This window comes from Poecile atricapillus, chromosome 19 (genome assembly GCF_030490865.1).
Source record: "Poecile atricapillus isolate bPoeAtr1 chromosome 19, bPoeAtr1.hap1, whole genome shotgun sequence".
In the NCBI taxonomy this organism is placed as follows: domain Eukaryota; kingdom Metazoa; phylum Chordata; class Aves; order Passeriformes; family Paridae; genus Poecile; species Poecile atricapillus.
In genome coordinates, this window is record NC_081267.1 from 7,026,694 (window position 1) to 7,040,790 (window position 14,097).

General features: G+C 53.3%; 2 pseudogenes; both read right to left on the minus strand.

Annotated features, from left to right (window-relative positions):
* Positions 1–1,946: 1,946 nt before the first annotated feature.
* Positions 1,947–11,124, minus strand: LOC131586339 (olfactory receptor 14A16-like; annotated as a pseudogene).
* Positions 11,125–11,447: 323 nt separating this feature from the next.
* Positions 11,448–14,097, minus strand: part of LOC131586340 (zinc finger protein 850-like) — a 268,528-nt pseudogene continuing 265,878 nt past the window's right edge.

A 14,097-nucleotide genomic window follows, 5' to 3' on the forward strand; every position in this document is an offset into this window, starting at 1 on the left:
AGCGGCCATTCCAAAAGCCCTTTGAAGGGCTCGCAGCTGAATCACGGGGGCAAGGCAAGCGTGCCTGTGCGCCCAGGGGAAGTGCCACAGGAGACGCTTCCCTGGGAAGGTCGCGGCACCCTGACCACCTCTGCTCGCTGCGACAAGTGGTGCCCCAACAGGGAGCTCTGCCAGCGGTTCCCTGGTTCCCTGGATCCCGGGAGAAGCGTCTCCTGCAGCACCAGCTGCAGAAAGCAAGTCACTCTCGGGTCTGTCACTTCCCTGAGGAAACCCCCTCGCATTATAGCAAGGGCTATCCAAGGGGACACCAGGACCCTCCTAGGACCATCCAGGGAGCGAGGAGATTTCCTCAAGGACCAGACGGTGGGTGACATCGTGCCCAGCAGTCTGTTCACCCAGTGGAGGTGGAAAAAGCTGCTAAAATTGGGATTTGGCCTTTGTGGGTGGGTTTTGGAACCAGTTTTGTTCCCACGGGGAACAAAATCCTTTCGAGTTTTAACCAATCCCTTTGGAATGCTGCACATGGCTCACCTGGGCTGGGAAAACCTGGGAAAATCCTGGAACACACACCTGAGGGAGGGGTTTGTTAATCCTGGCTCATCCCAGGAACTTCCATTCCTCAATCTGGAAAGGATGGGTTAGGGAGTCCCCCAGTCTGGGAGTGCCTATGACACCTCCTAAAAAAACATTTCCTTGCTTTTCCAATTCCAGGAATGAAATTCCTGGATTATTTTCCATCAGGAAATTGGGTTAATTAAAGTGCAGCTTTTTCCACCAGCATTTCAGTCCTCGTCATTCCGGCAGTTCCACTAATCCTTATCCCAGGTGTGATTCAGAGGGTTGGGATTTCCTGGTCCTGAGCAACAACGTCTGCAGTGGCACAGGAAACTCACAGCTCATGAGAACAAACTTTCTGTGTGACTTCAGAGGCCACGACAACCCTGAGTGGTTTCCCTCCCGTCCCCCAGCCCTGCCCGGCCCCAGGGGCTGATGGCATTTGTGCTCCCTCAGGTTCATCTCCCCACAGCAGCACCATGGGGGTGCTGACGCCTGCTCTGGGCAGTGCAAACAGGGGCTCCTGAGCCAGTGCTGCCGTGTCTGTGCCTGCAAGGATGCGGCACCTCTCTGAGCTGGGGGAGAGGCCAGGGCTGCACAGGGGGGATGTTGTTGGCAGCTCCATGAGGACGCTCTGGGATGCTGCCCTGGGGTGTCCAGCACAGTGGGGATGGATCAGCCCCTGCTCTGCTGCTCCTTCCCATCTCCCCCAGGGACCTTGCAGAGCCCCAGCCATGCTGTTTGCCCCCAGCCTGCCCACGGCCACCCTGGGGCTGCTCACGGGGGTTTTCTGTGCTGAGCTCTGGCCTGGGTGTGTTCTTGAGAGAGCCTGGGCAAGGAGCCTGGAGCCCCCAGGCCCTGCCCTGAGGCGTCAGCGCTGCCCCAGCAGTGCCCATGGCCTGTCCCTGCTGCAGCCCCGGCACTGCCACCCCCAGGGCTGTGCCCGGCCCCGAGAGCACTCAGGCCCTGCAGCAACACCAGGGCCAGGAGGGCAGCGGGGCAGTGGCACGGGAGCAGCACTGGCAACACCAAGTGCTGCTGCTCCTGGGCACAGCTGCTGTGCCAGCACTGATCTGCCCCCAGCTCTGCACACAGACACTGCTGCTGCAGCTCCAGAGAAGGGAACAAAAGGGGGATCTCTGCAGAAAACTTTGCTGGGAGATCCTTTAGTTCCTTTAAAGCCACCAAGAGTGCATGCCACTCATTGGCACAGTCTGTGGCCACAGGGAAAGTGGAGAGAGAAACAAAATGAGAAATGGCACCAACAATGAGATTTCTTTGTGGACGATATGAAAAAAGTTAAAAGAAGAAAAGAAAAAAAGAAAAAAGGACATCAAGAAGTATCAAAGATGATTTGTATTACAAGTGATTTGCAGAAACTGGCCAGCAGTTTAATGTTTCTGAAATGATCCAGTCATCAGTGTCCACACTGCAGCCTTGAGCTCCTGGTTCCTCAGGCTGTAGATGAGGGGGTTCAGGGCTGGAGGCACCACCGAGTACAGAACTGACACTGTCAGATCCAGGGATGGGGAGGAGATGGAGGGGGGCTTCAGGTGGGCACACATGAGAGTGCTGATAAACAGGGAGACCACAGCCAGGTGGGGGAGGCAGGTGGAAAAGGCTTTGTGCCGTCCCTGCTCAGAGGGGATCCTCAGCACAGCCCTAAGATCTGCACATAGGAGAAAACAATGAACACAAAACAACAAAATGATAAACTGGCAGTAATCACAAGAAATCCAAGTTCCCTGAGGTAGGAATTGGAGCAGGAGAGCTTGAGGATCTGTGGGATTTCACAGAAGAATTGGCCCAGGGCATTGCCATGGCACAGGGGCAGGGAAAATGTATTGGCTGTGTGCAGCAGTGAATAGAGAAAGCCACTGGCCCAGGCAGCTGCTGCCATGTGGGCACAAGCTCTGCTGCCCAGGAGGGTCTCGTAGTGCAGGGGTTTGCAGATGGACACGTAGCGGTCGTAGCACATCATGGTCAGGAGATAAAACTCTGATCCAAGAAAGAAGGTAATCAGAAAGAGCTGTGCAGCACATCCTGAGTAGGAGATTTGCCTGGTGTCCCAGAGGGAATTGTGCATGGCTTTGGGCACAGTGGTGCAGATGGAGCCCAGGTCAGTGAGGGCCAGGTTGAGCAGGAAGAAGAACATGGGGCTGTGCAGGTGGTGGCTGCAGGCTACGGCGCCGATGATGAGGCCGTTGCCCAGGAGGGCAGCCAGGGAGATGCCCAGGAAGAGGCAGAAGTGCAGGAGCTGCAGCTGCCGCGTGTCTGCCAATGCCAGCAGGAGGGAGTGGCTGATGGAGCTGCTGTTGGACATTTGCTGTGGCTGCACATGGGGACCTGTTCATGGACAAAGGACAGTGACAAGTCAGGAGAGGCTGCTTTGAGTCAAACTTTGGCCTTTCCCTGTAGACTGTCCTGCTGGGACTCACCCACCCTTGTTCCTGCTCTGGGAAAACTTCACCCAGGTCCCTGACTGAGCTCCAGCTGTGCTGTCTGAGTGTGCCAGGAGCAGCCAGGCCTGTGCCTGGGGGCTCTCCAGGAGCCATCCCTGCCCTGCTGCCCTGGGTTTGTGGCCATGCAGGAGAGGGACAAGGCTGGAAATTCAGGATATGTCGGGGCATTACTCCTAATGCAGATAGGCCTCTTGCCATCTGCATACACACTTCTAAAGTATAGCAGGAGTTGGTTTTCAGAATATTTTCCTACCCACAAATATTTCTGGGTTCTCTGAGGTCAGAAATCCCCAGCATTTCTGCTGCACTCAGAGTTTGCCACTGAGAGATGTGAGAGGCAAAGGATTCCCTGTGGCTTAGGGAAGGTGAGGGGCTGGATGGGCTTGTTCCCAACTGCCCTGGGTTTGCACCTTTGGCTGGAATCAGAGCACAATCCCACTCCTGTGTCACCCTGGCATAAACCAGACCCTGCCCAGAGCAGAGGGATCCCTGAATGTCTCACCCTCTCTAAAGGTCTCTGGGCAAGGGCTCAGCACCCCCCTCTGCCAAGGACACTCACAGCTCCCTTGGCAGAGCCAACAGCATTTCCTCACCTGTGGCATCTCTGCCCTTCCCCGTGGGACATTCAGGGAACTCTGAGAGGCTCTGGCACAGATTTGCAGCCAGGAGGGCAGCTCAGAGCTTGGAAGGACACAGCAAGGAGATCCCCAGGTGTGCCCATGATGGGATCTCAGGGAGGGGACTCAGCTCCTTCCCCTTTCCCATGGACTGCTTTGCCCACAGCCCCACAGGTCACAGGGAAGCTGGGACACCCCATTCCCATGGACACACCTGCCTGGCAGCAATCCCAAGGGCAGGGCCGGACTCAGCTGCTGCAGATGCCAGAGGCTCCCTGAGAGCCCCAGATACCAATGACAATATCAGAGCAGTGCATTTAGGCTGTTTAGGAGGCTCCCAGCAGAGAGACTGAGCACCCAAACTTACAATTCTGGCATCTCTGTAAATGTTCAAACATTACTTTGATATTCCTGGTGTGTCTCTTTCAACTCAGAATGTCCTGTGATTCTGGGATTACAATTCCTCTTCTGCTTCTCTCATCCCCTTTCTGTCTATAATCAAAAGAGAGAAAAAAAAAACCAAACAAACCTTTTTGCAACAGTGTTAGAACAGTAAAGTAAAAACCAGACCTTTATTGGAAACTTCCAGGTGTCACAGTGGGGATATGGCACACCCGGCCCCTTACTTCAACAATTTATTAAGGTTGATTAATTAGGATATTTAACAGAAACATTCAATTAGAGATTCAGCTGCCCCAGTTACACACCTCTGAGTCAACCCATTGAAATAGGTCCAAGGGTTTCTTTTCCCCACTCTTTATTATGACTGCTCACATTCGGGTAAAAGAAGAATATATTCTTCTTGTAGCTGCTCTTTCTGATGATAAAACTATACAGTATTTCAGAAATGTATTTAGAAGGGCAGTTTATTGTTCTAAAATCTAAGAGAAAGGTTAGGAAACATACTAGAGTTAATTAAGGATAATAGTTATATAAGTATATAATAGTAGTTTAATAGAGTTAATTAAGGATTATAATTTTATAACTATTTTACAATAGTTTACAGATCTAAAAATACATTAAACATATATAAAAAGCAAAAATCTTTTTGTCATCCTCTCAACTTTCCCACCCTGCTTAAAGCAAGAAATTGAGCACAGTCTCAGGAATGCTCCTGATCTTGACAGCAATCCCAGTCTCAGCATCTTTTGGGAAGTGTCCTCTGGAGCTGTGCCCAGGCAGGTCTGGAGCTGGGAGCAGCCCTGCCCCACACAGCCCCTCTCAGCAGCAGCACCTGCCCTGCTCAGGGTGGCTCCTTCCCCCCACAGCTTCTCCCCAGCGCTGGGAGCAGCTCCCCGGGCCGGCTGAGAGCTGTCCCTGGCAGGCAGCAGAGTCCCTGCCCCAGCACAGCGCCCTGGGCTGCAGGACCCTGCTCTGCAGGACAGCCCTGGGCACCCCTGGCTGCTCTACACAAGGGACAGGCAGAGAATGTACTCACAGAGTCTGTAGGCACTGGCATGTTCCAGCTTGAGGAGATGCCTCCAGGAGCTGCAGCTGCATTGTCCTGCAGCCAGAGGCTTCCTGTGTCAAGGGCTGGCAGTGATTCTGCCCCAGGCACTTCTCAGCACCTTCCCAGCCCTGACTGATTGAAGCTCTCTGTGCCTCTGGGCTGTGCCCAGGGTGGCTGCAGGCAGTGCCCCAGCCCTGCTGGGCTGGCAGAAGAGCTGCTCAGCAAGAGAAATGTGCTTTTGAAGCTCTTCTTGGTTTCCAGGAGCTGCCTCTGTGCCAGGAGCCTGGCCCAGCTCAGCAGCACAGACACAGCAGCAGGACTTTAATGAGCTTCTTGGGGCTTCGTGCTGAGGCCCTGAACATCAGTCCCTGAGAAGGAGGGGAAGAAAGCTTTCAAGAACTCCAAGTCAGAATCCAACTCCAAAGTTTCTTTTCCTTTTAATGGGTCCCACTGAGGGACGTGGCTGAGAAAGTGTCCCCAGGCCCCAGGCAGAGCAGAGAACTGGAGGCACTGATGACAGCTGGGGACAAAGAGAAGCCAAGTCTTGGTGCCCTGGGCCACAGCAGCCAATGCTGTGCCAGCAAGGGCTGTGGGGAGACACCTTGTCCTGAGGCCCTGGGGCCTCCTGGCACAGCCCCAGCAAGGCTGGCCACTGTCACCCCCTTGGCCTGCCCTCAGCATCCCCCCTAGCCCACATGCCAGTGGCCTCAGGGATCTGCTGGAAGGAGTCCCTGGGGAGCCTTGCTCAGGAATGGCCCTGGGGGGCTCCTTCATGCTCCCAGGGACTGCAGCTTTTTCAAAGGGCTTTTGGTTTTGCCTTGGATTCTTTGAGAGGTTTGTGCAATCCTGGCCTCCAATTATCTGCTGTAATTAGTCCCTTGAGAGGCTTTGTCAGTAACAGCACTCAGTGGGGCTCATTAATGCTTCAAGGTACTTCAGGTTCTTAAGGTACTTTCCTTTTTCCTTCCCACACTGAGTCTCTGAGAGGTTTTTGTGCTATCCTGGCCTCCAATTCTCTCCTTCAAAGAGTTCATGAGGAGCCTGTGTTGGGGATGGACCTCAGTGGGACCCATTAATGCCTCAAGCAACTTTGACTGTTTCCTCTGACTTGGACTCCTGGGAAGGTTTGTGCAATCTCCTCTCAGGCTCTGAGGTTCAAGGGCTCAGCTCCAAATGCACCACAGGGCTCATTAGGATCAAGCAAACCCTCAAAAACCATGGCTGTGCCTTGATTTCCTTCTGGTCTGGTTCAGTTCTTAGGAAAGTTTCTTACAATAGTTCTGTATAAATTGTTCAAAGAGCTTTTAAGAAATATGTATTCCTATTTTAAAGGGTGTCTTTTATTCCTGTTCTCTTTAGAGCAGAGGTGATTGCAGCATTCAGTGATGGATATTGATCCAGGGTCCCTCCTAAGGAGGTCTGGCCAGGTCAGAGAAGCTGTGCCTTGAGGTCTGACCCAGTGGGGACAACCTTGCTCCACATTCCCCAGCCCCATCCTGTCTCTCCTCACTCCCCTGGGACCTGCTTTGCTCACAGAACTGGCTGCACTCAGGCAAAGAGGGGTTTCCTTCTTTGATTTTAGCAATCTAAAACTGCTGAGTTTCCCCATGGAAAACAGACACCCTCCTCAAGTGTGTGCCAAGCCCAAGGTGCCACCAAGGAGGTTCCCCTTCCCCAAGGCAGAACCACACAAGGAATGTTTCAGACACACAGGGAGTTCTACAATAAACACAACCCCAGAGTTGGCTGAAGGCAGAATTATAGCAGCTGCTGAAGGACAGAGAAGCTTTGAACTCCTTGCAGCTGAAAGCACCAAGTGGGTTGTTGGGGGTTGTGTGGGTGAGCCAAGAGTGAAGGTGTTAGTGTTCAGGAACACACATAATCACAAATGATTATATGAAGGCACTTTTCTGAAGAGCTCTGGGTGTCAGGGGTACACATACCCAAGTCTGACCCGATTTGGTTTTGAGTTGAACATGTTTTATACTCTATCATTATACAACTTACATATTAATTATTGAACATATATTGTTCTGTTGTATGCATTGTTTCTACCCAAGCGTGGATTTCTCATGATCCCTCCCAGCCCCCTAAGATTGTTCCTCATGTTCTTTAAACAATAATTATATCCAATCACATCTAACAATTGTATCACTTATCATATACTGATTACACAGGTGCAGTTTGACCTGATCTTTAGCAAGTACAAGGCCAAACATTTCTCAGGGCCTACTTTTCCAAGGCCTTTCCAAACCTAACTTTCTTTCTTAGTCTCTGAATTTTCTAAGATTTTATAACCTTTTACTATCAAGTGAAGGGAAATGCAGAGAGCCCTGGAAGTGTTTCTGTGCAGACAGGCTGCTGCAAGGGCAACATTGGACTTCTCTGGACTTCTCACCTCCTCAGTGACCTCACAGAGCCCCCTGAGGTGTCACACAGACATCTGGGATATCACAGCCCACTCAGTGGTGTCACACCACCGGCCCCAGGATGTCACACTACCATTCTGTGAAGTCACAGCACTTCCCATATGCCACAAAACCACCTGGTGATGTCACATTGCCTCCTGTGATGTCACAGAGCAACATTTGATGTCATAGTTCACTCTATGACATCACAGTTGGCACTGTGATGTCATACAACCTGTCCTGAGATGTCACATGGCTCTTCTACGATGTCACTGCCCACTCTAGGATTTCATATCACAACCATGTGGCTTCACAGCCTGGTCTGTGATGTCACAATCCTCTCTGTGATGTTGTACATTAAACCTCTGGTGTCACAGTCCTCTCTGTGACATCACAACCCACTAAGTGATATCACCCAGACCATGCTGTGATGTCATACAGCCACACTGCGATGCCACACCCTGCTTTCTGATCTCACACATTGCTCTCTGTGATGCCGTAGCTGCTCAGTGACCTCACACAACAAACTCTGTCATTTCACAGCCCCATCTGTGACCTCACACAACCCACTCTGAGCTGTCACACAGCCCCTTTCTGACATCACAGCTGCTTTGGGGCTCCAGGACACAGCCACAGAGGTGCTGCTGTGACACAGCCCCCTCTGGCACATCCCACAGCCCCTGCCAGTGCTGAGCCCCTGGGAGCTCTGTCTGGGCCTGCTGGTGTCCCTGAGCTGCCCTGGCAGGGCCCCAGCCCTGCTGGGCTGTGCTCAGGAGCTGCTCCTGGCCAGAGCTGTCTCTCTGCAGCGCTGCCCTTGCCAGGAGCTGCCTCTGGGCCAGGAGCCCGGCCCAGCTCAGCAGCACAGACACAGCACCAGCACTTTCATCACCCTCTCGGGCCTTTGGGGCTCTTGGCATCACACTCAGTCCCTCTGAGTGTGCTCCAGAAACTTCTCAAGAACTAAAACACAGACAGAAACACTGAAGTTTCTTGTAGTTGAAATGAGAGACACGAATGAGAAAGCGTCCCCAGGTTCCAGGCAGAGCAGAAGACTGGAGGCCCTGATGGCAGCTGGGGACAAGCAAGGGAAAGGTGTCTGTGGTGCTGAGCAAAGCTGGATGTGTTTCAGGAATGCCAAGGGCCAAGGGCTGAGCCCCAGCCCCTGGCAAGGCAGATGCTGTCCCTCCCTCATTGCTCAGGGCTCTTCCCGGGGCACTGGCATGTGGGGATGTGCAATGCCAAGGGCAGCACCATGGGGCGGCCCCTGCCAGGCTGCTGAGCAGGGACAAGGAGGCAATGAGGCCCCAGGGCTGCCAGGGTCACTTGTCCCCTGCTGGCCTCAGGCCCAGGGCCAGCAGCCATGGCCAAAGGGCTGCACAAGTTGCCTCTGGCAGGGCCTTGCAGCTGCTGCCCATCCCTGTGCCCTCTCCAGCCCAGGCTGCCCTGTGGTGTCCATGCCCTGCGCCTCTGTCCCTGCAGGCTGTCGTCATCCCCAGCTGCCCCACCTCGCTGGCCCCTTCCTTTGCTGACAGCTCTGTGTCCTGCCTGCCTCTGCCTGGCTACACAAAGCCTTGGGCTGCTCCAGACTCCTTCTGGGGGATGTGTTGCACCACAGCCCTGCGACAAATTCCTTTCACCTGGTGTTCATAGTGAGGCTCTCCAGCTGCACTTGCCATCCATTTTTCTTTCTCTGGCTCTTTTCCACTATGTCAAAAGGATCCACCATCTCTGAAACCTCTCTTTAAACACTCTCATGGCTCTCTTCCACTGTCCTCAGTCTCCACCCCATGGAGCACAGAGCTCATTTGTCCCTATAGAGTGGTCATGTGCCCGAGGCCTCCAGACCCCTCTTTGGCAGATCTCTGAGATTTCTGCAAGGTGTTCCCAAAATAAAACCATCTTCTCATAGTGTAAGAACATCACCAGAAGACAGGGCCAACCCAACCTCTCTGTCTCAGCAGCTTTTTTCAGGGAGCAATCTTTGGATATATGAAATTTGGGAGGCCAAATTAAAAATGGTCCTTGGACAAGAAGGCTGGTGCTTTTCCACAGGAAGGAAGGAACAGAGCCCCACTGTTTCCGGGGAAGATGTGTTGGGACCACCAGAGGCCAAGGCCAGCCAGAGCTGGCAGGTTTTTACTGGGAGATAGCCTCAGATACAGGAAATGTTTTAGGGAGAGTACCAATTTTGGCAATGGACATCAGAAAAGATGGATGGTAGTCCCTTGTTAATCCTGTGGGACAAATTGCATTATGTTTCAATTCCACCTGTCCAATCTTTACATATAACACTTTCTCAAAGTCTGGGGGCTGGGATTGGATCCTGCCACTCCCAGTCTCCTCTCTTAGAAGGAATTTAAAAGTCTTGGCATCCTGGAGGGGTTTGGGGATCCATGGTGGCTTTTGGGTGTCATTTCTCCACCTCATGACTCAGCAGGAGTTTCTCCAATAAAGAAATAAAGCTTTTGCCTGAAGCTCCCACTCTGCCCATGACAGGAAACCCTGGGAGTGTCTGTGACATCCCGGCTCTTTGGCAGCCTGGGGACTCCTGGGATGTCACCATGGAGCCCCCGGGAGGGCCTGTGACAGAGCGGTGCCTTTGCAGCCCAAGGTCCCCTGGGATGTCACCATGGAATTGCTGGGACTGCGTCTGACCACACGGCTCTTCAGCATCCCCAGAAACCCCTGGGAGGTCTCTGTGGAGCCCCTGTCTCTGCCTGTGACATTCCAGCTCTTGAACAGCCTGGAGACTCTTGGAATGTCCCCATGGAACCCCTCAGAGGGCCTGTAACAAATCTGGTCCTTGGTAGGCAACCATCACCAGGACCTGTTGCTATGGTCTGTTTCCATGACAACCATCACAGCCCCTGTTGCTATGGTCAGTCCCTTGGCAGCTCCATGGAGACCCCATGCCAGGGGTGGTTGCCATGGACACCAGCTCAGGCCTGGAGCCAGAGTCCGTTGCCATGGCAACCATTCCCAGTCCCATTCCCAGGCTCATGGGGTCACAGAGACACAGAATTGGCTGAGTTGGGAGGGACCCATGGGGATCCTCCAGTCCAACTGCTGGCCCTGTACAGGACACCCCAACAATCCCAGCCTGGGCCTGGCAGCGCTGGCCAAACGCTGCTGGAGCTCAGCCAGCCCTGGAGCTGGGAGCCTTCCCTGGGGAGCCTGTTCAGTGCCCCAGCAGCCTCGCGGGAAAAACCTTTTCCTCACATCCAGCCTAAACCTGCCCGCCTCAGCTCCAGCCACTCCCTCCACTCCTGTCCCTGGGCACCAGAGGGAAGAGGTTCCCACAGCCCCCAGCCAGGGACCCGCTCCCAAGGCTGCTGCCATGGCAACCAGGCCTGGCACCAGCTGGGATGCTCAGTTTCCATGGGCTGGGCTTCAGGAATGGCATTCCCCAATTTCCTGCTCCTGCTAAAATCGTGCCGCCACTCACTACCCTCCTGCCTCCCATGGAAAGCACAAAAGGCAAAGATCCTGGGCTGGGATAAGAACAATTTATTGAGAACAGCAACAGGATAAGGAACAAACAGGAACAGAAATAATTTTGGTAACAGAATAGATAAGAAAAACTGTTTACAGGGAAAACTAAACCACCACTCACGGTTACTTCCTGGCGACATATTTCCTCCTGCCAAGAAAGGACACCCTTCTCCTCTGGTGACAGAGAGGGACTTTTTTTCCCGCCCCTGGCAACGACCTGAGATGGGATTGAATCTAATTACAGGGCCATGGCCAGACCCTCACGTTCTTTGATCCCACAACATGACATTGCCATGGGCAGGAAAAGGGACAGGTGTCTTCCCAGCATGGATCCCAGGGAACATGGATCACCAGGTCTCTTCCCAATGTCGGTCCTCCAAGGGGGAATGAAGCTGGAGCAGTGCACAAAGCTCTTCCTGAACTTGGGGCACTTGCAGTGCTTCCCTTACCGGTGCCTCCGTTGGTGTCGGGTCAAGTGAGAGCTCTGGGTGAAGCTCTTCCCACACTGGGGACACTCGTAGGGCCTCTCCCCAGTGTGGATGCGCCGGTGCTTGACAAGGGTGGAGTTGTACTTGAAGCCCTCCCCACAGTCAGGGCAGCGGAAGGGCCTCTCATCCGTGTGAATCCGCTGGTGCACAAGGAGATGGGAGCTCCTCTGAAACCTCTTCCCACACTCAGGACACTCGTAGGGCCTCTCCCCAGTGTGGATGCGCCGGTGACGGATGAGTTGGGAGCTGCAATTGAAGCCCTTCCCACATTGCCCACACTCGTAGGGCCATTCCCCAGTGTGGATCATCTGGTGGCGGATCAGGCTGTTGCTCTGGCTGAAGCTCTTCCCACACTCCAAGCACTTGTAGGGCTTCTCCCCATCCTGAACCTGCTCATGGACCACCAGCTCAGAGCCCTGGCTGGATCTCCGGCCGCCTTCCCGGCACAGGGTGGGTCTTTCCTCCTCAGAGCACCCTGAGATGGGTTTGGAGTTCCTTCTCCTGCGGGATCTCTGAAGCTTTTCCTCCCCATTGGATTCCTGCACTGTGGAACTGCTCAAAATGGCCTTGTCCATGAGGTTCTGCCGTGCGGATTTGTCCTCCCTGGTCTCCATCCTCAGCTCCTTGTCTGGAGGAGGAAGGACAAGGAGAGGATGGGATTTGCCTCCGTGCCAAAGGGAAGGGGAAGGAGATCCCCCCAGTGCGTCCCCGGCAGGACGGCGTCGGCAGCGGGGTTGTCCTGCAGCCGGGGGCCAGGCTGGACTGAGAGATGGAGCAGGAGAGAGGGGAAAAGGGGCACTGACTTCCTCCTCACCTGCCTGGGTGTCCTGGGGCATCTTCCTCTTCCTCACAGCCTCCTTCTCCATCTGGCCAAGGTCTGGGATCGGGAAATCCTGGTTTGAGAGAAAACAAGGAATGAGTACATTGACTTTGAAGGTCCCTATGTTCAAGTCCCTCTCTAGAAGTCACCGGGCATCTGAGATGTCTTGGTTTGAAAGGAATGGTGTTTGCTAAGGAAGGCAGAAATCTCCACTGAAATGGATAAAAATGTAAACATCCCATCCCCTCCGAATTATTATAATTTTGAAATCAAAGTGCTCTCAGGTAACGATATGGGAAAAGGAATATAAGTTCTTTAATAATGAAGGAAAATGAAAATGCAGCAGTACAAAAAAAAAACAACAACAAAAAAACAACTCACCGAGAGTCAGAATGCAACCTTACACACCGTTGGTCAGGGTTTTGGAAGTAGTTTGATTAAATGATGGCTGCATTCCTCCTGGAGTGACAGATGTGGTTCTGTTGAAGCAGTGATCCCATAGAAGATTGTAACTGACCTATGAAATTCTGGTGCTGTAGATGGGTCTGGTCTCTCCTCTGGGAATCCAGTGGAGAAAGACTGCCTGTGGTGTTCTGATTCTCTGATTATATTCAGTCAGGAATGCTTGGCTCCTCCCCCTGGGTGGAGCATCTCACAATGGGATGATGTCATTTTATCAGTCCTGCAGTGAGACTCAATGGCCCATTAAGAGAAGATATCCCCCTGGAAGGAGGATGGGTGGTGGAAGAGATAAAGAACACTGCCCCACCCGGTTTTAACAGCTGGCCCATTAACAGAAGACATCCCCCAGTTATGAGGGATGGGTGATGAAAGAGATAAAGAAAACTGCTCTACCAGGTTTTAACAGATGGTGAAAGAATACATACTTTTGGTTACATCTTGCACTGCAACCCAGGACATGGGGTCCATAAAAACCTGCAAACACCAAGGTTCAGCCCTGAAAATGCCTCCCAGGAGTTCCCCATCTCTGGTCTCTCCCCTTTGGTCTTCAGGGGTTCCTCCCTGTCCCAGCTGCTGGGGGTCAGACTTGTACTGGGGGTCGCCTGTCTACTCAGGCCCAGGCTACTGGGAGTGCTAGGAATCCAAAAAGTTCCCCCTATTCCATCTCTCCACTTAGGAATGCTGGGACCCCCCAGTATCCCCACAAGGGGCATTTTCCACTCAGCTTTGGATTTCTTCATTCTCCAAACATCCCCTCCAAAAAAGCCAATCCAGGGACACCCCAGGATATCTGGGCCGAGCTCCCCCTCACTGGTCATCTGTGGGATGGGGGGTGATGATCCCATGGGTGGAGGCTGTGAATTCAGGGAATGCTTGACCTCGTGCTTCCTTCTCCTTTCCCTGATCCTCCTTTGTCTCTCCTTCAGTCTGAAGAAGCTGCTACAGGTGTCAGAAACAAAACTCCAAGCCCCTTGGAGCTTCAATCAGCCCCACTGAGGGCAGGGACTGCCAAAGGCTCCTCAGGGAATGGTGAGAGCAGATCCTGGAGGCCAGGATTGCCGGGAGCCAAAGGCTCTGAGCAGGGAACTGCAATGCTGAGCCAGCCCTGGCTGGGTTGGAGGAAGCAGAAAGGCCAAGCCCTGAGCCCAGGCCTGGCACAGCAGGGCCTGTCCCTCACGGGTGGCTCGGGGCTCTTTGTGGGGCAGTGGGATGTGAGGGGCAGCAAGGACAAATGCCATAAACCTGTGTGACACTCCAGATCCTTATGGAACCAAGGGGCCAGAGTGACACCATGGGAAGTTGTGGAACCAAGAGGATCATTGTGGCACTCTTGGACCCATGGA